Here is a 23,775-nt window from a genome sequence, read left to right as displayed (position 1 = left end):
CAATTTCTTATGACTAATACATTTCAAGTCCCAAGTACCTTACAAAGTAACAACACTTGGCACTTGGGGGCTAATGCATAATATTCAGAAAGTCTCTCAAGATTAAGCCGGATTACGATATTTGTTGGGTTCGGTACAAGACAGTTATGAACTTAAAAGTACCGGCTCATTTATGATCAAGTGAACCGGCCCTTGGGGACTACATGTGAAGTTTATTCTACTTTATTGGACTTTAGAAAAATCTAAATGTAAAGATTTAGCCTATATCATAAGTCTACATATCATTCAGGTTTTATCATAATCTACAGACTTGGGGGCTGGCAGAATATAAGTAAGCCGGAAAAACATACCTCATACTTCAGCTGCAACTGCTTGACCATTTCGATTTCCGAATCACGGCTGGAGTGCACATGGCTGAGATAGCCGGACAATATGTCATTGGCGTTCAGATGGCTATAATGAGAAATATCAAAGGGCACTTTCTGTCTCTCCAGGGCCTCTTGTTTAGCAGTGTGACGGGCCAACACAGTGGGATTCCTCGGCTCAACAAAGCGGCTTTCAGTGATCAAAACGTCCTGGGCAGACGGTGATGGCGGGTTGGCCGAGCTGGATGGTCCGGTAGCAGAAGGATTAATGATGGTATCGTCAGCTGACGTCTCAGGAGGATCTGATTGAGTATTGGCAGCCGGGTCTTCTGGTGCTTCAGTTTGAGGGGGAGAAGGTGGCATGGTCGGTTCAGGTGCAAGGACTGACGGGTCTTCCGCCGGCCTAGTCACCTTGGCTTTCTTGGACTTGGCTTGGCCACTAAGAAAGATGTTATGAAACAGTTAGTATAAAGAAGCAGTTTGAAAGACACGGAGGAAAGATGATTTCTTCCTTACCCAGGGGAAGTCTTAAAAGCCGGGAATTGAGTTTGAGATGAGTCGCCAGAAGAGCGAGACACCTCCTGCAAAGATAAAAATAAAGTTAATAATGCAAGGGAGAAGATCCATTAATGAAAAGTAAAAGACGAAGAAATAAACCTCATTCGGGCGTTTTTGAGGAGTTTGTTGAAGAATGGAAGGTGGTTCATCGTCGTTCCGGGCCTGATGGCGGCTCTCGTGTTGTTGCTTTTTTAAAAGAAAATGAGGGTCCAGATAAGCCAAAGGGTGTGAAAACCTTACTTTCCAGGTTACGACTCGAAGTTTCTGTCTTGGCAAATGGGCTGAGTCGGAGGAAATAGTTACCTCTTCTTCCACGGCCTGACTGGCCCCCGTGTCGTCCTGGTAATGATTAGTGTTAATAAGATTATTAAAAAGCTGGCCAAGGGAGTCAAGGGCTACCTCCGACTCAGAAGTATCATCGTCAAGCTTCAACAGATCCTCGGCGGTGCTCTTCTTCTTCTTCTTAGATCTCCGGGTCATCTTCTTGGCGGTTATAGCGGCGGCTTTAGCTTTCTTGGCGGCTTCGTGGTTGTACTTGGCTTTCCAGAAATCAGATTTGGCCTATAAGAAAATAAGCAAGATGAAAGGTCATGCAGGTATTTAAAACACCTGAGAAAAATACAAAGAGGAAGAGAGCAGATGTTTTTTACCTCTGACACCGGGTTAAGCTTGCAGAAGGGGTTTAACCCGACTTTACTACAATCTTCGCATTTGCCGTTACCAGAAGGGTTGACATTGAAACAATATCTTCTTCAGTTAATTGAATGGAGTTGTGACGAAGAGAGTCGTCTAGGCCTCCACCGTATTCATACATCAATTTGGATCGGCGGCTTAGAGGGATGACCCACCATGCAACCCAGCAATGGGTCAAGTCAACTCCGGTTAAGTCGTTCCCCAATAAAGCGTTAATCCTTTTAATGGATGGAATCAGCTTCTTGCGTTCGGTGGCAGTGAGTTTGTCAAGGAGTGCAAACTTGGAGTCAAGACGCTCTGCGCAATAACACGACAGTGGCTTCTCATTTGCTGGTGAAGTGTCTTGACAATAGAACCAAGTCTGATTCCAGTCCTTGGGATGATTCGGCAAGACTATTAGGGGGAAGACGGCACCCTGTCGACGCTGAATTGAGATACCCGCAAGTTCCAAGCTAGGGCCATTGGTGCACTCGTTCTGGCGGTTCAGATAAAAATACTCTCTAAAGAGTTCCACAGTCGGTTCTTCTTGAAGGTACGCCTCGCAGAGAACTTGGAAGTTGCAGATATCGGATATGGAATTAGGCCCGATGTCTTGAGGGTGGAGTTTGAAAAAATGGAGGACATCTCTGAAGAACTTTGAGCCGGGTGGTGAAAAGCCACGGTTCATGTGATCAAAAAAGACGATAACTTCACCATCTTTTGGATTGGGCCATTCCTTGTCCGGGTCAGGTGCACGGTAAGACATAACATTCTTCCCTGGCAAAAAACCTATGGTAAAGAATTCTTTCAGGTTGTCCTCAGTAACTATTGAGGGAACCCAGTTGCAGACAGTCGGTGCTTTGGACGGCATGATGTTCAAAAGACAAACTGAAAAGAAAGCAACATGCCGGCTTAATTCAATGATAATGATGCAATTAAGTGATGATGGTACAGGGTAGTAATGGTGGCTTATGTAAGGGCTAATGTCATATAAGGAAAAGTAAGCCGGCGCAATAAGCCGCCATGACTACAGATATTTGAGAAAGCAGATTCGGCTAAGTGTTGAGACAAACAAGTTTCCTAATTGCTTGATATTATTCCAGATCAAATGGCTATTCAAAATGGAAAAAAATTTAGACCTAAAAGTTTAGCGCAGATGAGTTTGTGAGTCCTAATGAGGCCTTTATACTGGGAAAAGGGATCTACTGGTGTCAAGAGTAGGCACAAAACAACTACCGCAAAAGCATATATCTCTTTTGGGATCAAGAAGAGGCTGCGGTGGAAGAACTACGGAGAAACTCCGATGAACTACGAAGAATATGCAGAAACCTAGAAAGTCCTAATGCAGATCTGAGGAACAAGAAGGGAAATGCTTACAGCCACCGACGGTGTCCTGGACTAAGGGGTACTCACCACGTCATCTCCCGATCTGTTAGATTGGGCCGAGGACCCCCATGGCCGTATACTCATGGGCTAGTTCGGACAGCTGCCGCATACAAGGAAGATTCCACAAGACTTGGTGATCAAGACAAGGACTTCTCCCCACCAGCGTATTCGGATAGGACTCTTGTTATCCTAGGCCTCTGGTGCATTATATAAACCGAGGCCAGGCTAGTCAATAGACATATACAACAATCATAATCATAGGCTAGCTTCTAGGGTTTAGCCTCTACGATCTCGTGGTAGATCACCTCTTGTAATACTCATATCATCAAGATCAATCAAGCAGGAAGTAGGGTATTACCTCCATCGAGAGGGCCCGAACCTGGGTAAACATTGTGTCCCCTGTCTCCTGTTACCATCGATCCTAGACGCACAGTTCGGGACCCCCTACCCGAGATCCGCCGGTTTTGACACCGACAGCCACAGATCTTCCGTGGAAGGTTGCCATCTTTTTTCTGGACTAATTCCGGTCGATGCAGCGACCGAAGTCGACGGAGGTGAGGTGTTCTCTGGCAGTGGCGGAGCTCGAGCAGCGGCGAAGGTTGCGAGAGGAGGAAGACGAAGAAGAGGGAAGAATGAGAAATATCGGAGCGTGCCTATTTATAAGGGAATAAGCGAACAGGCGGGTGCAAAAATCGAGGAGACCCAAATAATGATTATCCAACTAAACGGACGCCTCGATTCTCGGAAGGTATTAAAGAATAAAGATCCATTGAGAGATGACGTCACAATGGTTTTTTGTGTTTTCAAGAAATGACGTCATGGCGGGTTATAAAAATTTCTGCGAAGAAAGGAAGATGGATTTTTTCTAAGTATTGAAGATTAACAAAGAACAAAGTTCAAAGTCAACCTGGGGCCTAATGTTGGGGATATAGCTATCAGTTATGACCCGCCCAGGAGGGGCCGGGTCAGTCCCAATGACGGGTCACAAAGGAAGCCCAGTAAACATTCAAGGCGATAGTTTATTAAGGCTTATAGAAGGCCTAAGCCCAGAGGCGGCTTAAGGCCCAATATTGTAAACCGCTGTATGTAAGGAAAGACTTGTAAGGAAAGGCATGTAAGAAAAGTCACCGAGCCAGACACGCTTTATGAGCCGGCCGGGGCTCTGTAGGCCGCCAGGTGTCAACCCGTGTATATAAGGGGATGACCCGGTGGCGGCTTAGGGCAAGAAACAGAAGATCGATAACCAAGCCGACGGATTAGCCTCTTGGTGATCGAAACCCCAGCAATTCCAACACAACTAGACATAGGCTTTTACCTTCATCATAAGGGGCCGAACTAGTATAAAACCTCTCGTGTCCTTTGTCCCGATTAACCCCTTCAAGCTTCCTAGTTGCGATGGCCCTATGACTAAGTCCTTTTGCTAGGACATCTGCCGTGACAATTCCACGACAGCTTCCAAGCGAGTTCGGGCAAGGCCCCATTCGAAATTCTCTATGGCAGAAAGTGCCACACTCCTCTCAATTGGTCAGAGACTGGTGAACGCCAACTTCTTGGCAACGACTTGATCACAGAAGCTGAAGAAATGTGTAAAGTCATCCGTGAAAATCTCAAAGCCGCGCAATCGCGCCGGAAGCGTTACTATGATAGCAAGCACCATGACTTGGCTTTCGAGATCGGAGACCGTGTCTACCTCCGCGTCTCTCTAATGAAAGGCACTTGTTGCTTCGGTATCAAAGGGAAGCTTGCCCCTAGATACATGGGTCCTTTCAAGATCATTGGTAAAATAGGCAACCTCGCCTATCAACTTGAGCTTCCGTCCAAATTCGCCAATGTGCACGATGTGTTTCATGTGTCACAACTTCGCAAGTGCTTCAAGACTCCTGAGCGCACTATCAACTTTGAAGAGATTGATCTCCAAGAAGATCTGTCTTATCATGAGCGTCCCGTTGCTATTCTTGAAGAAACCGAGCGCAAGACTCGCAATAAGTCAAGCAAATTCCTGAAAGTGAAGTGGTCACACCATTCCGACCGAGAAGCCACATGGGAGCGCGAGGATCACCTCCGTTCTGAATATCTAGAGTTCTTTCAGTCCTAGATCTCGGGACGAGATCCTCTTGTAGTGGTGGAGTGTTGTAACACCCCGGATGTAACTTGCCATATTTGTAACTCCGACTCTTGCCATTTTCGGCTTTATGTTATGAGATTCCCTTCGTGGTTGGGTTTTTGTCTTTCGTTTTGCAATTTGCTCATGTCATGAATTTCATATCATGTCATCATGTGCATCGCATTTGCATTCGTGTTCGTCTCATGCATCGAGCATTTTCCCCGTTGTCTGTTTCGCAATCCGACACTCCCAGATGCACCGGCGCACCCCTCTTGTCTCTTTTCGTGAGAGGGAGTTAAACATTCTCGGAATGGGCCGAGATTTTCCAAGTGGCCTTGGTACACCACCGGTAGACCGCCTGTCAAATTTAGTTTCATTTGGAGGTCGTTTGATCCCCCAATGGTTAACCGGGTAACCGCAAAGGCCCCTTGTGTGTTGCAGCCCAAGACCCCTCCAAAACAGCCCTATAACCCATCTAAACCATCTCCATGTTCTCCGCCGTCGGATCACGATCGTGTGGCGAAAACCGCACCTCATTTGGACATTCCTACCTCCTTCTACCTATAAATATGTGCATCTCCCCCGAAATTCGGGTCCAAAACCCTAGTCTAGCCTTCTCCCGCCGCCACCGGATGCGTCCGCGACAGCCGGACACGTCCGCCGCCGCCGCTCGGCGAATCCCGTGCCGCCACGTGTCCTCCCGTGCCACCGCCACCGTGCCGTCCGCCCGCGGCCCGAGGCCAGCCCGCTCGGCCCGCGCATCGCCGCCGCCCGCGCCCAAAGAGCCCGCCGCCGCCGACTGTCGCCTCCGCCGCCAACGCCAACCGCGCGCCGCCCGTCTTCCTCGCCGGCGGTCGCCGCCACTCGCCGCCTCCCGGTGCACGCTGCACCTCCCGCGCCTCCCCACGCCACTGCCATCGCCAACCGCCGCCGCCCGGTGCGCGCCTCCGCCACCCGCGCCGCCGTCTCCTCCTCGCCGCGCCGTCCTCCCCGGCCTCCTCCACGCCTCACCGGAGCCGAGTTTGCCGGAGCCGGATCCGCAGCGGGGTGGACCAGATCCACCGGGTGCCCCAACCAAACGCCACGCTGCCGTCCCGGATCCCTCTGTCCCGTTGACTTTTTCGGAGGGTGAGATTTCACTAAGTCCCGAAACCCCCTGATATTTTTATGCTACCTTTGACATGTCGTATCTCGGTGACCGTAGCTCCAAATCTTGCATATGATATGTCAAATTGTTCGTCTCATTGAGCTCTTCATGTTAGCAGCATATCCATGCATGTTACTGTCCACTATGAAGCCATTTTTGTTGTGACAAGAGTGCTATAAAATTTTAGTTGCTGTTACTTGTCAGATCATGGTGATTTGTTATTTTTGTTGCATCTGATGTGTGTATTCTATAAGCAAGAGGTCTACATGTGTTTTGAACTATAACATATCCTATTTACAGAGCTGCAAGTCTTGTATTTTTGTGATCTATGTGGTGACTAGCACAAGCATGCAAACTAGGCTCCGTGATGTTGTTGTTTTCAGGGACGTAGGTTTTTGCTAAGTCCTTTTCCTGTTGTTATTTTGATGTCATGTATACTTGATGCTACCATGAGATCCATGCTTATTTTGGTATACTTCAGTAAGGATGTTTTGAACATGTGGTTACGCACTATCCATCCATGCACCTGATTGCAATTATAGAACGCTCTAGCATGTCTTTACCTTGCTCTACTTTTGCTATAAAATGTTCCTGGCAGATTGTTAACATGTTAATCATTATTTCCATGGTTGTTGCTAGTGATCCATGCATCTTATGAACTTTCTTTTGCCATGGATAGCTTCATGAACATGTCATATTGCTATTGGTATGCTTATGTTGTCATTTAATGCTTTGTGGTGAGTGGCATGAGCTCGCAAAGTTGCTATCATAAATCTGTTTATGCCATGCTCCGTTTTGCTTCTAAGTCTGAAACTATTAATAAAACTTGCTATGTTTACATGAGTGCCATCATATCTTCTGTGCCTTTTTGGCTCATGTTCAGTAAGGGACTTTTGTTATATACATTTAGTAGAATCATGCCATGCCTTTGTTTGCTATGAGGTGTTCCTGTAGCATGTTGTTCGCTTGCTCTAAACAGTGCTTCCTGATGTTGTTTTTGACATGTTAGTATTTTCACTAAGTCTGTGAAGCTGATATCTTTTGCACTTTTGCCATTCTTGTTTGAACCTGTTCTAATGTGATTTAGCCGTAGCTCAGTGTTCATGTTTTGTCAAGCATTTCTTGTACATCACTAGCATATCCTTTGTTGCTATGTTCGAGTGGAGTAGCTTAGTTTCTTGTTGCGTCCTAAGTGCTATCATGCTGTTAATCGCAGATTTGCGTCATTCTTGTTTTTCTTGCCATTTGCAAACCGTGCATCCATTTCCGGTGATCTTTATATTGATTTCAACCAAAATCATCTCATCTTTCTAGCGGCATACTTGGTTTGACAAGTTGATGCCTTTATCATTCTTTCCCTTCCGGAGCACGCATATGCATTGCATATCATGCCTTGTATTGCATCATGTTGCTTGTGCATTGCACCGTGATTGATTGTTATTCTATTGCTTGTGTTCTTGCTTTGGGTAGAACCGGGAGACGAGTACGTGAACGAGGAACCTGTTGAGTACGCTAACGAGGATCAAGCTTTCGCCAACTCTGAGAACTTTGCAGGCAAGATGACCATACCCTCGAAATCACTTATATCTTTGCTTTGCTAGTTGTTCGTTCTATCGCTATGTCGCGCTACCTACCACTTGCTATATCATGCCTCCCATATTGACATGTCAAGCCTCTAACCCCACCTTCCTAGCAAACCGTTGTTTGGCTATGTTACCGCTTTTGCTCAACCCCTCTTATAACGTTGCTAGTTGCAGGTGAAGCTGAAGTTTGTTCCATGTTGGAACATGGATATGTTGGGATACCATATTATCTCTTATTTTAATTAATGCATCTGTATACTTGGTAAAGGGTGGAAGGCTCAGCCTTTTTCTTGGTGTTTTGTTCCAATCTTGTCACCTTAGATTCCGTCATACCGGTGTTATGTTCCTTGATTTTGCGTTCCTTACGCGGTTGAGTGTTATGGGAACCCCTTGACAGTTCGCTTTGAATAAAACTCCTCCAGCAAGGCCCAACCTTGTTTTAACATTTTCCACCTAAGACTTTTCCCTTGGGTTTTCGCGAGCCCGAGGGTCATCTTTATTTTAACCCCCCAGGCTAGTGCTCCTCTGAGTGTTGGTCCAAACTAGAGCACCGTGCGGGACCGTCCCTTGACAACTTGGGTTATATTGGTACTTGTATGCTTAGCTTATCCGGTGTGCCCTGAGAACGAGATATGTGCATCGGGATTTGTCGGCATAGTCGGGTGGTCTTGCTGGTCTTGTTTTGCCATTGTCGAAATGTCTTGTAACCGGGATTCCGAGACTGATCGGGTCTTTCCGGGAGAAGGAATATTCGTCATTGACCATGAGAGCTTATGATGGGCTAAGTTGGGACACCCCTGCAGGGTATAAATTTTTGAGAGTCATGCCCGTGATTATGTGGCAGATGGGAATTTGTTAATATCCGGTTGTAGAGAACTTGACACTTAACTTAATTAAAATGAATCAACCGCGTGTGTAGCCGTGATGATCTCTTTTGGGCGGAGTCCGGGAAGAGAACACAGTCTTGTGTTATGCTTGAACGTAAGTAGTTTCAGGATCACTTCTTGATCACTTCTAGTTTCTCGGCCATTGCGTTTCTTCTCTTCTCGCTCTTATTTTCGTATGTTAGCCAACATATATGCTTAGTGCTTGCTGCAGCTCCACCTCACTACCTTCTCCTACCCATAAGCCTAAATAGTCTTGATCTCGCGGGTGTGAGATTGTTGAGTCCTCGTGACTCACGGGTACTTCCAAACAGTTTCTGGTGCCGAGGATATCAGTGCAGGTGATGCTACCGAACTCAAGTGGGAGTTCGACGAGGATCTAGGTCGTTACTATGTTTCTTTTCCTGATGATCAGTAGTGGAGCCCAGTTGGGACGATTGGGGATCTAGCATTTGGGGTTTATCTTCCTTTATTCGGATTTGACCATAGTCGGTCTTTGAGTGTATTTGGATGATGTATGAATTATTATGTATTGTGTGAAGTGGGGATTGTAAGCCAACTCTTTATCCCTTTCTTATTCAGTACATGGGATTGTGTGAAGATTACCCCTCTTGCGACAAAACTACCATGCGGCTATGCCTCTAAGTCGTGCCCCGACACGTGGGAGATATAGCCGCATTGTGGGTGTTACAATGATGGAGACTATGACCACAAGTCAGGATGAGACTCCGGATGAAAAAAGAAAAGAAAAAAGAGGCCAAAGAGCCCAAAATAAATTTAAAAAATGAGAGAAAAAAGAGAGAAGGGGCAATGTTACTATCCTTTTACCACATTTGTGCTTCAAAGTAGCACCATGATCTTCATGATAGAGAGTCTCCTATGTTGTCACTTTCATATACTAGTGGAAAATTTTCATTATAAAACTTGGCTTGTATATTCCAATGATGGGCTTCCTCAAATTGCCCTAGGTCTTCGTGAGCAAGCGAGTTGGATGCACATCCACTTAGTTTCTTTTTGAGCTTTCATAAACTTATAGCTCGAGTGCATCCGTTGCATGTCAATACCTACTCACTCACATTGATATCTATTTATGGGCATCTCCATAGCTCGTTGATATGCCTAGTTGATGTGAGACTATCGCCTTCTTTTTGTCTTCTTCACAACCACCATATTCTGTTCCACCTATAGTGCTATGTTCATGGCTCACGCTCATGTATTGTGTGAAAGTTGAAAAAGTTTGAGAACATTATGAAACAATTGCTTCGCTTGTCATCGGTGTTGTGCATGATTTGAAAATTTTGTGTGATGAATATGGAGCATAGCCAGACCATATGATTTTGTAGGGATAAGCTTTCTTTGGTCATGTTATTTTGAGAAGACATAATTGCCTTGTTAGTATGTTTGAAGTATTATTGTTTTTATGTTAGTATTAAACTTTTGTTTTGAATCTTATGGATATGAATATTCATGCCACAATAAATAAAAAATTACATGGATAAATACGTTAGGTAGGATTCCACATCAAAAATTCTGTTTTTATCTTTTACCTACTTGAGGACGAGCAGGAATTAAGCTTGGGGATTGTAACGCCCCGAGACCGATGCGCCAGGTGTCTTCCAGTTATTCGCCGTCATTGCCATGTCATTCGCGTGTGTGTTGCATCTTGCCATGTCATCATGTGCATTGCATCATCATGTTTTTCAAAACTTGCATCCGTCCCGGTCTCCCAGTTTTCTCTGTTGTTCGTTTTGACATCCGATACTCTCTCTTGCACCCATTGCACCTCTCAGTCCTTGTTTCGTGAGCGGGAGAAAAACGTTCTCGGAATGGGCCGAGATTTGTCGAGTGGCCTTGGTATATCACCGATAGAACGCCTGTCAAATTTCGTTCCATTTGGAGGTCGTTAGATGCTCCAACGGTTGACCGTGTAACCGTGAAACCCCCTTCTCTTTGCAGCCCACCACCCCTCCACAATAGCCCACTAGCCCATCTAAACCCCCTCCATGCTCTCCGTCGTTGGATCACGATCGTGTGGGCGAAAAACGCACCTCATTCGGACTCTCCTAGCTCCCTTTACCTATAAATAGGCCCTCCCCCTCCATTTTCGCGGACGAAAGCCTAGATCTCTCCCTCCCCGCACCGCCAGACATGTCCGCCCAGCGGTCGGACACGTCCGCCCGAAGCCCCGCAGCCAATTCCACCTCGCCACGTCGCCTCCACCGCGCCCCACTTCACCGCCAGGCTGCGAAGCCCAGATCGGGCCACGCTGGGCCCGAGAGAGCCCCGCGCCTCGCCACCTCGCCGGCGCTTCGCCGGAATCGCCGCCGCCCTCGCTGGAATCGTCGCCCGTGCCTGCGCATCCTCCCGTCGACCGCGCCCCACACCGAAATGCGCTGCCCCACCACCTCCGTCGCCCATCTTTGCCTGCCCGCCTCCTTGCCGGTTCCGACGGCCGATGTCGCGCCGCCCTTCGCCGTCGCATCGCATTGCGGCGCCGCTGCCGCCGCCTCTGCGCCAGATCCGCCGCCCTGCGTGAGCCTCGCCGCCGTTCCGCCCTGTCATGGCCGGATCCTCCCATTCCCCGTGCCCCCGTTGTTTCGTCCACCGAGGACCGTTGCCGACGCCCCTCTTCGCCGGCAGTGTCGCCGGCCTCGTCCTCGATCGGGCGGGACGACGTCGACCCTGCATGGGCCGATGCTCCCAAGGCCCAGCTCGTCGGCCTCCCTAGACCAGCGCATCAACCTGGGCCTCGACCCGCTAAGGTGAAGCCCAGCCACCCTTCTTTGACGCCCTGCCCGTAGTTTACTACCCAGCGCTCATCATGTTTTTTTCTTCTGGAAATGGCCAAGTCTGGGAAAATCAGCATCATGTATGCGTGTTTGGAAGGTCATAACTCTGTGCATGTGTGCTCGAATGTTATGTTCTTTATATCAAAATATTCATCTCGTGATGCTCTACATGTTAGTGTCTTTTGCATGCATGTTAGGATGCATTATGCCATGTTAATCCCTGTTGCAAGAGTGTTATATGATGTTAACTGCTGGAACTTATCGTAACTTGCTGATTTGTCTTTTTCTTTGCATTTTGTGTGTGCATCTTTTGTGCATCATGTCTACATGTTTTAGGGGCATATTCATGCCATATTTACAGTGGTGCAATCCATATATTTTTATGTGATGTATGGTGACTAGCACACGCTTGTGAAGTGTGCTACTTAATGTTGCTGATTTCTGAGACTTAGTGGATTTTGCTAAGTCTGTAACTGTTACATTGTGATGCCTTGTTAACTTGAAGCTACCATCTGTTCCATGCATATTTTGATGAACTTCAGTAATGGTGGTTTGATTTCCAGGTTATGCTATATCATGCTATGCCTTTGGATGCCTCATATATGTCCTGTAGTATATGTTTTCATTGACATGAACATGCCTATATGATGTTCCAGATTTCTGTTAACTTCATGATGCCATGTTGTGAGCTTGATATTGATTGATCTATGCCTCTTTTGGAGATGCTCCTTTTACATGTATTGAAATATGATATGAGTACTTTGTCCACATGCCAAGTTTGATAATTGTGGACTTCATATGACCTTTGTTCCATGCTTGTAAACATGCTATGTTGTTGTTGATGATTTGCTGAAACTGTTATAACATGCAATCTTGTCTTGATGGTTCCCACTAATCCATGAGTCATATGTATATGATGCCTTTATGTTATTTGTCCCTTGTTATGTGTAATTTGATGCCATGCCATTGGTTGTCATTCTAACTTGCTGTAGCTTGTCTCTTTCTTTCTCTCAAGTTGCCATAATGCTAAATTTGTCATCCTGTTAATAGCATGTTCCATTTTGCAAAGCATCATTGTGATTACTCCATGCTTCATATGAATTTGTGCCCATAGACTAATTTGAATTATATCATGTCTACTACATGTCCATGTCTTTTGCATCCTTATTATAGTTGCTATGCTTGTTGTTATGTGCCTCCAAAGTCAGCATCATAATGTTATGTTTTGCATTCCCAGAGTTCTTCTAAGTCTGGGAATCATCTTATATCATGTTGTGTCTTGGCTTGTTGAATGCCATTGATCTATGGGCCATATGGAGATGCTTAGTAATCATGTTTTGCCATCTTTAACATGTACTTAAGTTTCATGCTCTTGCTTGTTATGATCTTGCACTGTATCATCATTGTTTCATGCCTCAACATGTCTATATGTTATTTCTGCCTACTTGTATGCCCTGTTTTTCACTAAGTCATAATCTGTGTTATTAAGTTACCTTTTGCATTGATCATCTTGGATTAATCTTGATGCCTATGAACCTGAACCTTAAATGTTATTTGAAGCATGTAACCTGTACTTTGAGTGCATATCAGGTTTGTGTCCATGTGATACCTGTAGCATGTTGTTTCCTTGATTACAAAGTGCTTAGTTGTTGTTTTTGGCAGATTGTGTTTGAATCTTGTATATATGGAGTGTATGTGTTGAACCGTGGATCCGTTTTGAGCATGCTCTATATGAAACTTACTTAGTTTTGCATGTAGTTTCATGTTACCTTATTGCATCTATGTTTTGGAGTGTTTGTGATGTTGTTTTGCTTGCATTTGCATCAATGCCATGTTTAACTTGTTTTGCTCATATCTTCTAGGCCGTAGCTTTGAATTAAACGAACTTTATATGTAACTTGACTAGAAAACCGTTTAGATCATCTTTGTGCACTTTAACTTAATGTTTAACAACTTCAACTTTTTGTTCTAATCAGATCTGGACCAATTTCGAAATTTGCATATGAGGACTTAACGAAATTGTTCTATGTTGTTTCCGGTCTCATTTAAACTTGCTTTGATGTGTTGCTCTTGTGTGCATCATCTCTTGCCATGAGTAGCTTCATGTAGCCTTGTCTTGCATCATACTTGGTTGAGAATCATGTCATGCTTATGTGTTGTGTGTTTACCATGTTGTTTGCTTCTTTCTGGTTGTGCTCCTTCTCGATAGTTCCTATTTCGTTGCGATTGTGAGGATTCGTTCGACTACGCTTGGTTCGTCTACGTGGCTTCATCTTCTTCATGGACTCGTTCTTCTTCGTAGCGGGATTTCAGGCAAGATGACCGTCACCTTGGATCTCACTACTATCTTTGCTATGCTAGTTGTCTCGATGATATGGCTATGTCGCGCTACCTACCACTCGTTTATCAAGCCTCCCAAATTGCCATGAAAACCTCTAACTTTTTCACCCTTCCTAGCAAACCGTTGTTTGGCTATGTTACCGCTTTCCTCAATCCCTCTTATAGCGTTGCTAGTTGCAGGTTATTCCATGTTGGGACATGGATATCATGAACTTTGTTGGGATATCACAATATCTCTTATTTAATTAATGCATCTATATACTTGGTAAAGGGTGGAAGGCTCGGCCTTATGCCAGGTGTTTTGTTCCACTTTTGCCGTCCTAATTACCGTCATACCGGTGTTATGTTCCTTGATTTTGCGTCCCTAACACGATGAGGGGCATGGGACCCTCTTGACAATTTTCTTTGAATAAAACTCTTCCAGCAAGGCCCAACATTGGTTTTACCATTTACCTATCATCACCTACACTTGCATAGGGACTTGCCGGCCCCCGTGGATTTTTATTAGCCCCCCCCCCCGGGCCAGTGCTCCTCTGAGTGTTGGTCTGAACCGAGCAGACCGCAGGGACACCTCGAGGAAACTTGAGGGTTGGTTTTACTCGTAGGATGTCTCATCCGAGTGTGCCTTGAGAATGAGATATGCGCTGCTCCTGTCGGGATTTGTTGGCACATTTGGGCGGTCTTGCTGGTTTTGTTTTACCATTGTCGAAATGTCTTGTGCACCGGGATTCCGAGTCTGATTGGGTGTCCCGCGATGGAGGATTGTGTCCGCGGATCGTGAGCTTGTCATGGGCTAAGTTGGGACACCCGTGCAGGGTTTAAACTTTCGAGAGCCATGCCCGCGGTTATGTGGCAGATGGGAATTTGTTAATATTCGGTTGTAGAAGACTTGAAGTTAACTCTTTTAAAATACACCAACCGCATTGCGTAACCGTGATGGTCTCTTTTCGGGGAAGTTCGAGAAGAGAACACGGTTTGGGTTATGTGTGAGCTTAAGTAGTTCAGGATCACTTCTTGATCATTTCTAGTTTGCGACCGTTTGCGTAGTTTCTCATCTTACTCTTGTAATCGCAAGCTAGCCACCATACATTGCTTAGTCGCTGTTGCAACCTCACCAGTTTACCCCTTCCTTACCCATTAAGCTTTGCTAGTCTTGATACCCATGGTAATGGGATTGCTGAGTCCTCGTGGCTCACAGTTTACTACACCAACAGTTGCAGGTACAGGTTATGCGATGATCATGACGCGAGAGTGACGTTTATTGTTTTGGAGTTCTTTTTCTGCTTCTTCTTTGTCCGAGGGATAGGTTTCTGGTCGACAGCCTGGGCTAGCAGGGTGGATGTCGTTTGAGCTTTTGTTTATGTTTCATCCGTAGTCGGATGTTGATCTTATGTATGTATTGATGTATTCTTGCGGCATTTGTATGCCTTGTATGTATCCCCATCTATTATGTAATGTTGATGTAATGATATCCACCTTGCAAAAGCGTGTCAATATGCGGTTCTATCCTTGGTGGGACCTTCGAGTCTCTTTAGGATAGTATCACATATTGGGCATGACAAGTTGGTATCAGAGCCTGGACCGACCATAGGAGCCCCTTATTTGATCGTGTAGTTTGGTCGTTGTTGAGTCTAGAAGAAAACTTTTTCGAAGTCTAGTTATATCGGAGAGTAGGTTTCTTTTTACTCCTCAGTCCCTTCGTCGCTCTAGTAAGGAAGCCTGACGTAGGTGTTTTGAACTACTCCTCTTCCCCTTCAAATTTCTTTTAGGATCACGCAGTTAGTTTTCATTCGTTGCGATGCCAGCTCTTTTCATCCAGTGCTTTTCTCATCATGTTGATTCGATCCTCGTAGTGTTTTGCGAGATCGGTTCTAAGTTCCTTCTCAATGACGTTGTTCCCCCGTCCGAAGTTGTCCTTGTTTTTCCCACCCGCCCACCCCTTTTCTTCTTGAAGCCGGAGCTCGTAATCGAGTATCCATCCTACTAGTGTGAAGCCTTTGCATTCTTTCCTCACTTATTTCAACCGGTGTTTTTCCTCTTCAAATTATTCGTTGATTCCCCGTTCCAAGTTGCCTTTGTTTTACCCGCCCTCCCACCCTTTTTATTCCCAGAGTCTGAGCCTCTATTCGGGCATCAATTTCATTCGTGCGGAGTCTCTTCAGTCTTTCCTCAGTTGTCTCAACCGGTGAATGCCCTAGGTCTTCGTGAGCAAGCGAGTTGGATGCACGCCCATTTAGTTTCTTTTTGAGCTTTCATAAACTTATAGCTCGAGTGCATCCGTTGCATGGCAATCCCTACTCACTCACATTGATATCTATTGATGGACATCTCCATAGCCCGTTGCCTAGTTGATGTGAGACTATCTCCTTTTTGTCTCCTCCACAACCACCATATTCTATTCCTCCTATAGTGCTATGTCCATGGCTCACGCTCATGTATTGCGTGAAAGTTGAAAAGTTTTGAGAACATCAAAAGTATGAAATAATAGCTTGGCTTGTCATCGGGGTTGTGCATGATTTGAATATTTTGTCTGATGAAGATGGAGCATAGCCAGATTATATGATTTTGTAGAGATAAGCTTTCTTTGGATTTGTTATTTTGAGAAGACATAATTGCCTTGTTAGTATGCTTGAAGTATTATTGTTTTTATGTCAATATTATACTTTTGTTTTGAATCTTATGGATATGAATATTCATGCCACAATAAAGAAAACTTACATGGATAAATATGTTAGGTAGGATTCCACATCAAAATTTTTGTTTTTATCATTTACCTACTTGAGGATGAGCAGGAATTAAGCTTGGGGATGCTTGATACGTCTCCAACGTATCTATAATTTTTTATTGTTCCATGCTATTATATTATCTATTTTGGATGGTTTATATGCATTAATATGCTACTTTATATTATTTTGGGGACTAACTTATTAACCTAGAGCCCAGTGCCAGTTTATGTTTTTTCCTTGTTTTTGAGCTTCACAGAAAAGGAATACCAACTGGAGTCCAAATAGAATAAAACCTTCGCGATGATTTTTCTTGGACCAAAAGACACCCAGGAGACTTGGAGTGCAAGGAAACAAAAATTTTGTTAGTCTATGTGAAGTATTATAGTTTTTATGTCAATATTAAACTTTTGTTTTGAATCTTATTGATATGAATATTCATGCCATAATAAATAAAAATTACATGGGTAAATATGTTAGGTAGGATTCCATATCAAAAATTCTGTTTTTACCATTTACCTACTCAAGGACGATCAAGAATTAAGCTTGGGGATGCTTGATACGTCTCCAATGTATCTATAATTTTTGATTGTTCCATGATATTATGTTATTTGTTTTGGATGTTTTATATGCATTAATATGCTATTTTATATTATTTTTGGGACTAACTTATTAACCTAGAGCCCAGTGTCAGTTTTTGTTTTTTCCTTGTTTTTGAGCTTCGCGGAAAAGGAATACCAACCGGAGTCCAAACAGAATAAAATCTTCGCGATGTTTTTTCTTGGACCAAAAGACACCCAGGAGACTTGGAGTGCAAGTCAGAAGAGCCACGAGGCGGCCACAAGGGTGGAGGGCGCGCCCCCTACCTTGTGGGCCCCTCGGTGACCCCTGACCTAGATCTTCCTCCTATATATTCACATATATTCCCAAACTATCAGAAGCATCCACAAAAACACTTTTCCACCGCCACAACCTTTTGTTCCCGTGAGATCCCATCTTGGGGCCTTTTCCGGCATCCTGCGGGAGGGGGATTCGATCATGGATGGCTTCTACATCAACTCTATTGCCCTTCCGATGAAGCATGAGTAGTTTACCTCAGACCTACGTGTCCATAGCTAGTAGCTAGATGACTTCTTCTCTCTCTTTGATCTCAATACCATGTTCTCCTCGATGTTCTTGGAGATCTATTCGATGTAATCTTCTTTTGCGGTGTGTTTGTCGAGATCCGATGAATTATGGATTTATGATCAGCTCATCTATGAATATTATTTGAATCTTCTCTGAATTCTTTAATGCATGATTTGATATCGTTGTAATTCTCTTCGAATTAACGGTTTGGTTTGGCCAACTAGATTATTTTTTCTTGCAATGGGAGAAGTGCTTAGCTTTGGGTTCAATCTTGCGGTGTCCTTTGCCAGTGGCAGTAGGGGCAGCAAGACATATATTGTATTATTCCCATCAAGGATAAAAAGATAGGGTTTACATCATATTTCTTGAGTTTATTCCTCTACATCATGTCATCTTATTTAATGCGTTACTCTGTTCTTCATGAACTTAATACTCTAGATGCAGCCAGGAGTCGGTCGATATGTGGAGTAATAGTAGTAGATGCACGCAAGAGTCGATGTACTTGGCACGAACATGATGCCTATATTTCATAATCATTGACTTAGATATTGTCATAACTTTGCGCTTTTATATCAATTGTTCGACAGTAATTTGTTCACCCACCGTATTATTTGCTATCATGAGAGAAGCCTCTAGTGTAACCTATGACCCCCCGGGTCTAATTTTCATCATATAAATTTCCGATCTACTATTTTGGAATCTTTTACTTTTCGATCTATAAACCAAAAACCCAAAAATATTTACTTTGTCTTCTGTTTAGTTTTATCTATCTCTACCAGATCTCATTTTTGGTAGTGACCATGAAGGGATTGACAACCCCTTTATCACGTTGGGTGCAAGTTGTTTGATTGTTTGTGCAGGTATTGGTGATTTGTGCATTGTCTCCTACTATATTGATACCTTGGTTCTCTAACCGAGGGAAATACTTATCTCTACTTTGCTGCATCACCCTTTCCTCTTCAAGGAAAAACCAACGCAAGCTCAAGAAGCAGCAAGGAGCTACTGCTCATGATAAAGAAGGCGCACGACCGCCTCCTCCACTACCTCGGCGGTCCCTCGGGCTCGAGGTCCGTCGTCACTGAGGCGGAGCGCGCGGCTCGGCAGCAAGAGCGGTACGACTAGTGCAATGCTAGTCGCCGCTCCATGTTCGCCAAGAGCGACGTGTTGCCGGACTGGGTCCGCAAGGACCCCGACCTCTCCGCCGCGTGGACACTCGATCGCTCCGTCACCACCGCGGAAACGGCCGTCAAGCGCCGCCGCCGCCTTGACGGCGAGCTCGCCAAGATCGGTGAGAAGTGGTCGCCGAAAGACGGCCGCAGCAAGGCCACCACCAGGGCTCCGTAGGCCACGTCGGCAGTGGCTGCGACTGCCTTCCACACGACGCAGCAGAAGGCGGAGCGGCTCCTCCGCGAGTGGCAGGCAACCGCCGGGCAAGGTTGTCGTGGCCCTTAGGCGCTGTTCCGCCGACGACAGGGCAGGGTAGTCACGCGTACGAGGTGGTTCGTCCGGTATAGGGTTTAGGTTTTTTTTGGCTTCTTGGTTGGCACGAATTTCGTCCGGTTAGTTTAAGTTGTTGTGAATATTTATGTGATTAGTGTTGAATGGCTGCCTCCCGCATCCATGTCCGCATGCTGGTCCCCTTATTTACGGACGGATGTGGGTGATTTTTTTACAGATTGTCGTTGGAGATGCACAAAGTCGCAAATGAGCCCGGTTCTCCATGGTTCCAATGAGGCGCACGCACGTGTCCGTAGTTGCTCTTCCTCATCCTGGACATGCCTGGTGTGGCAAAATTTCGTGTTTTGACCCTTTTCCGAAACCTATCCGAGATCTGACCCTAAGTTGATTTTTTTTCGAGATCTGACCCTTTTGCTACCGCCAGAGTCCATGGCAGTAGGGTCTAACAGCCTACCGCCAGAGACTTTGGCGGTAGGAAACATCTCTATCGCCAAACGGGCCGACGGTAACCTGCATAATCCTACCGCCAAGGTGCTTGGCGATAGACACAAGCATGCACTGTGTTCAATACTTAGGCGTGTTTTGACGATAGGGCATGCAACCCTACCGTCAAGGTCCTTGATAACCCTGACTCCTTGTGTTCCACTATTCTAAGGGCCAGGTACTGTCGTGGTTCTAACTCTGACAGTGATGTAAGGGGGTGAGTATGGAGAGGCTAGATCCTAGCTATTGGGAAGTTGTTACACGCGAGGTTTACGAGTTCAGGCCCTTCTTGGAGGAAGTAATAGCCCTACGTCTCGGAGCCCGGAGGCGGTCGACTGGATTATGCGTTCATGGATTACAGGGGTGCGAACCCTTCCTACCGAGGAGGGGGGTGGCTTATATAGAGTTCGCCGGTCTCCTCCTGCCCTCAGTAATGTAGGGTTTAAGGTACATTTAAGATTGGGCGTTACTGGTAACGCCTCTAATAAAGTGCTATAATGACCATGAAGACTACTTAACAGCTGACCGTTTGCCTACGGAGTGACTGTAGGTCTCCTGGCAGTCGAGTGATTAACTTCATGGTCGAGTGGTAGCTTCTTGGTCGAGTGTCTTGAACCTGTCGAGTGGGGTACCTTCAAGTCGATTGATAGGTGATTTCCTCAAGGGATGTCCTTGGGTAGGGCTCTTTGGACGGGTCCGTGCCCCTACCCTAGGTACATAGCCTCATCATTAGCCCCCGAATGGATCGAGGTTAGAGTGGGGAAAGAGTTGGGGATCCTTTCCGACTGGCTCTTTGGGGCCGTACGAGTGCCTCGTTTAGGGTCAGTTGTCACGGATGACGTCATCAACCTCTTTCAGTCGCCTTGATCCATTCCAGGCCCTTCGTCGAGTGAACATCTTTGCTTGTGACATGCCGAGTGTTGGTGCGAGCGGGATACTCTGTTTTTGGCAAGTGGTTCTGCGGCCCGTGGATCTCACGGGATTCGGATTTCGGGAAGCGCGCGGGACGGGAGCAGCCGCAGTAATCGGAAGTGATAAAGCGGAAACTCCTCGATCCTCGCGTCGCCTTTTTCGCCATGTACTGCGCGCGCGTCTGTTGCGGGATTTGACTGGACTGCCTGGGCCTACCAGTCAGCCACTCGGGAGCGGCCCCTTATAAGTTGCCGGCTCGGGGCTTCCAAGCCGTGCGCTTCTCTTCTTCTTCCTTCTTCCTCTCTCCTTTCGCCAGCCCTCCCGTGACCTTCGGCCGTACCCTAGCACCATTAGCCCGTGTGAGACCTCGCCGGCGATGATGGTGAAGGGCAAGACCACTGCTTTGGAGCACGCGAAGAAGGCGGCGGCGGCGGGGAAAGGAAAGAGGTATGCACGAGGCGGATCTTCCTCCCGGACCGCCCTGCCCAAGGGTTGGATTCAGGGCGACTGGATGCCATCGGTGCTCCGGCAGGAAGATCTCGACGACATGGTCGAGGGAGGAGCCATTCCCCATGAGGCTGCGCGTCTCCCGGAGGGGGAGATCGAACCTCAACCCCGCGACGGTGAGTGCGTGCTCCTCGCCACCCACATCGACCGAGGGTTTTCTCTGCCTCCCCATCCATTCTTCCGGAGCTTCTTGAATTTCTTCGGAGCGCAGCTCCATCACTTTACCCCCAACTCCATAGTCTATCTTGCCGCGTTCATTTCCATGTGCGAGGCCTTCCTGGATTGCCGTCCGCATTGGGGGCTTTTCAAGCATATTTTTACTTGCCGCTCTCAGTCGGTTAAAAAGGCCAAGTCGAGTGATGAGAAGACGCAAGTGATCCAGCTGTGCGGGGGCCTGGCGATCCAGACGAGGGGGAAGAGCTGTTTCCCCTCTATCACCTTCCCGGAGTCGGTCCGCGGCTGGCAGTCGACCTGGTTCTACTGCCAGGACCAGGCGACCCCCGGACAGTCGACTGGTCTTCCTCCTTTTTCCCTCGACCGAGCCGAGAAGCCTGTCTCTCTGAAAGTCAAGCCAGAGGAAAGGGCCCAAGTTAAGGTATTGGCGGGTCGAGTGGTTGAGCTTGTCCGTGAGGGGGTGACCGGGATGGACCTGTTAGAGGTCTTTCTCCAGAGGCGCATCCAACCGCTCCAGGCGCGAGACCACCCGATGTGGCTGTATTCTGGCCTTGACGACACCACTTGGATCCACCCGGAGGAAGTCACCGACGAGATGCTGGAGGGGTGGCTGTCAAGCATCACGGGGAACAAAGACAACCCCCGAGGAGCCAGAAGGGTAATTCCACTCGACAACTCATATGAAGTGGATCAGGTATGTCTTTGTGTCGGATATCTGACCTTCTGTATTGGTCTTCTTTGGGTAAGTCGATTGACTTTCGTTCTGTCTGTTGTCTTCCAGGCGACCACTGAGATGTACTCGACGCCCAGCGGGGCGCAAGGGTCGACTGAGGAAGGCGAGGGGAGCGGAGGCGAGAGCGGGGATGACCAGGTCAAGTGGGAGTCCGACGGTGAGGGGGAGGAAGGCGACGACATCTTCTCCAGCGAAGAGGAGGAGGAGGATGAACCCTCTCGCCCGGAGGGGCGGTCCAAGCTCGCCCACGATCCAGCGCAGGAACGTGGCAAGGCGACTGCTCCTATTGGGCAGTCGTCAAACGCCCTCGGACTTCTTCTCCTCCGCCGACCGGGAAGGCTCCCAAGCACCCACGAACGACGCCATCCAAGCCGCCCAAGGCCTTGCCCAAGATGAAGATAGCTGTTCCCACCATTTCTGGGTAACAATAACACTTTCTTTCCTTTGTCGACTGTGGACGGATCCTTGGTCAATTCACTGGGCCAACTGACTAACTTTCGAGATTTGCAGTGGTGCAACTTCTGAGGTCTCCGCCAGGAACGACGACCAAGAGACGGAGGACGCTGTCACCTCCAACCCCGGTACGATCACTGACGTCCTGCTTTCGAGTCGACTGAAACTTTATTGCGACTCTGGTCGATTGAATGTTTTCCTTGCAGCTCCTCCTCATGTTATTGACCTCCCGGACGACGACGACAACGAACCACTGAGGGTGAAGAGGAAGAAGAAGGCGTTGGCTGGCAAGACTCCGCAATCCACTCCGGCGCCTGAGGCCGTAGTTCGGGGCGATGGCGAACTCACTCAGGCTTCCGTGACTTTCGCTGTTCCTCTGACGAGTGTGCGGCCTTCAGCGTCGACTGTGGGTCCGTCTTCGCTTTTTGCTGCGTACCCCGTCCCTGAGGACCAAGCGGCTGCTGCGAAGGAGGCTGTACGCCAGGCTGGAATCATGATGGAACAGGTAAAAGTGGCTCGGGAGGCTTGCCAGGTGGCTTATGACGCAAGCTCGGCTCTTCAGAGCAATGTCCAGGTCAGTCGACTTCAACACTTGGTCTGTTTTGATATGTCCTTTGAAGAATCTATTTTCCGAAGATCTTTAAGTTTGTACACCTACTGGGTGTGTTTGCCAATTCTTGGACGAGTGGGGGCACGCTAAGTGCACCCACTGGGTGTAGTCCCCGAGGCTACGGTCGACTGCTGGCAATCGACTGTAGTCTTTAAATTGAGTCGTTGTAGTTGAGTTTCTTCGCTCTATCTGATCGGGTCATGTCGAATGGAACGGTATCCTATCGACTGCGGGCAGTCGACGTCTTTCTCTTCTTTTTTTACTGTGGGGGCACACTGAGTGCACCCACTGGGTGTAGTCCCCGAGGCTACTGTCGAATGTTTCGCTTCGGCTGTAGTCTTAGAAACTCCATTATTGTCTCTTAGCTGCTCGGAAGCAACTTGTCTTGGACTCGACTTCAGGGGTCGGTCGGGTGGGATAGGAACCGGTGGGGGCACGCTAAGTGCACCCACTGGGTGTAGTCCCCGAGACTATGGTGGACTGCTGGCAGTCGACCGTAGTCTTAGTATTTATTGCCTTTGTTGCTTTTTTTTTACTGAGATTGCAACTCCTCCCCTTTGACTTCAGAAATCTTGTGATCTTGGAACCCGCTTGGCTGACTTGGAGAAGCAGCAAATTCAAATGAACCTTGATCTGGAGCTGGCCAGGACAGAGCTGCAGAAGGTCAGAGACGGCGCCGCAGGTAAGACGCCTTTGTCGACTGGTTAGTTTTTAGGCTTGAGTATCTTTTCGCTTTCTCCGACTCAATCGTCATTTTTTGCAGAAA

Source organism: Triticum urartu, chromosome 4A (genome assembly GCF_056163025.1).
Source record: "Triticum urartu cultivar PI428250 chromosome 4A, HENAU_Tu73, whole genome shotgun sequence".
Taxonomy (NCBI): Eukaryota; Viridiplantae; Streptophyta; class Magnoliopsida; order Poales; family Poaceae; genus Triticum; species Triticum urartu.
This window is presented reverse-complemented; position numbering follows the sequence as displayed.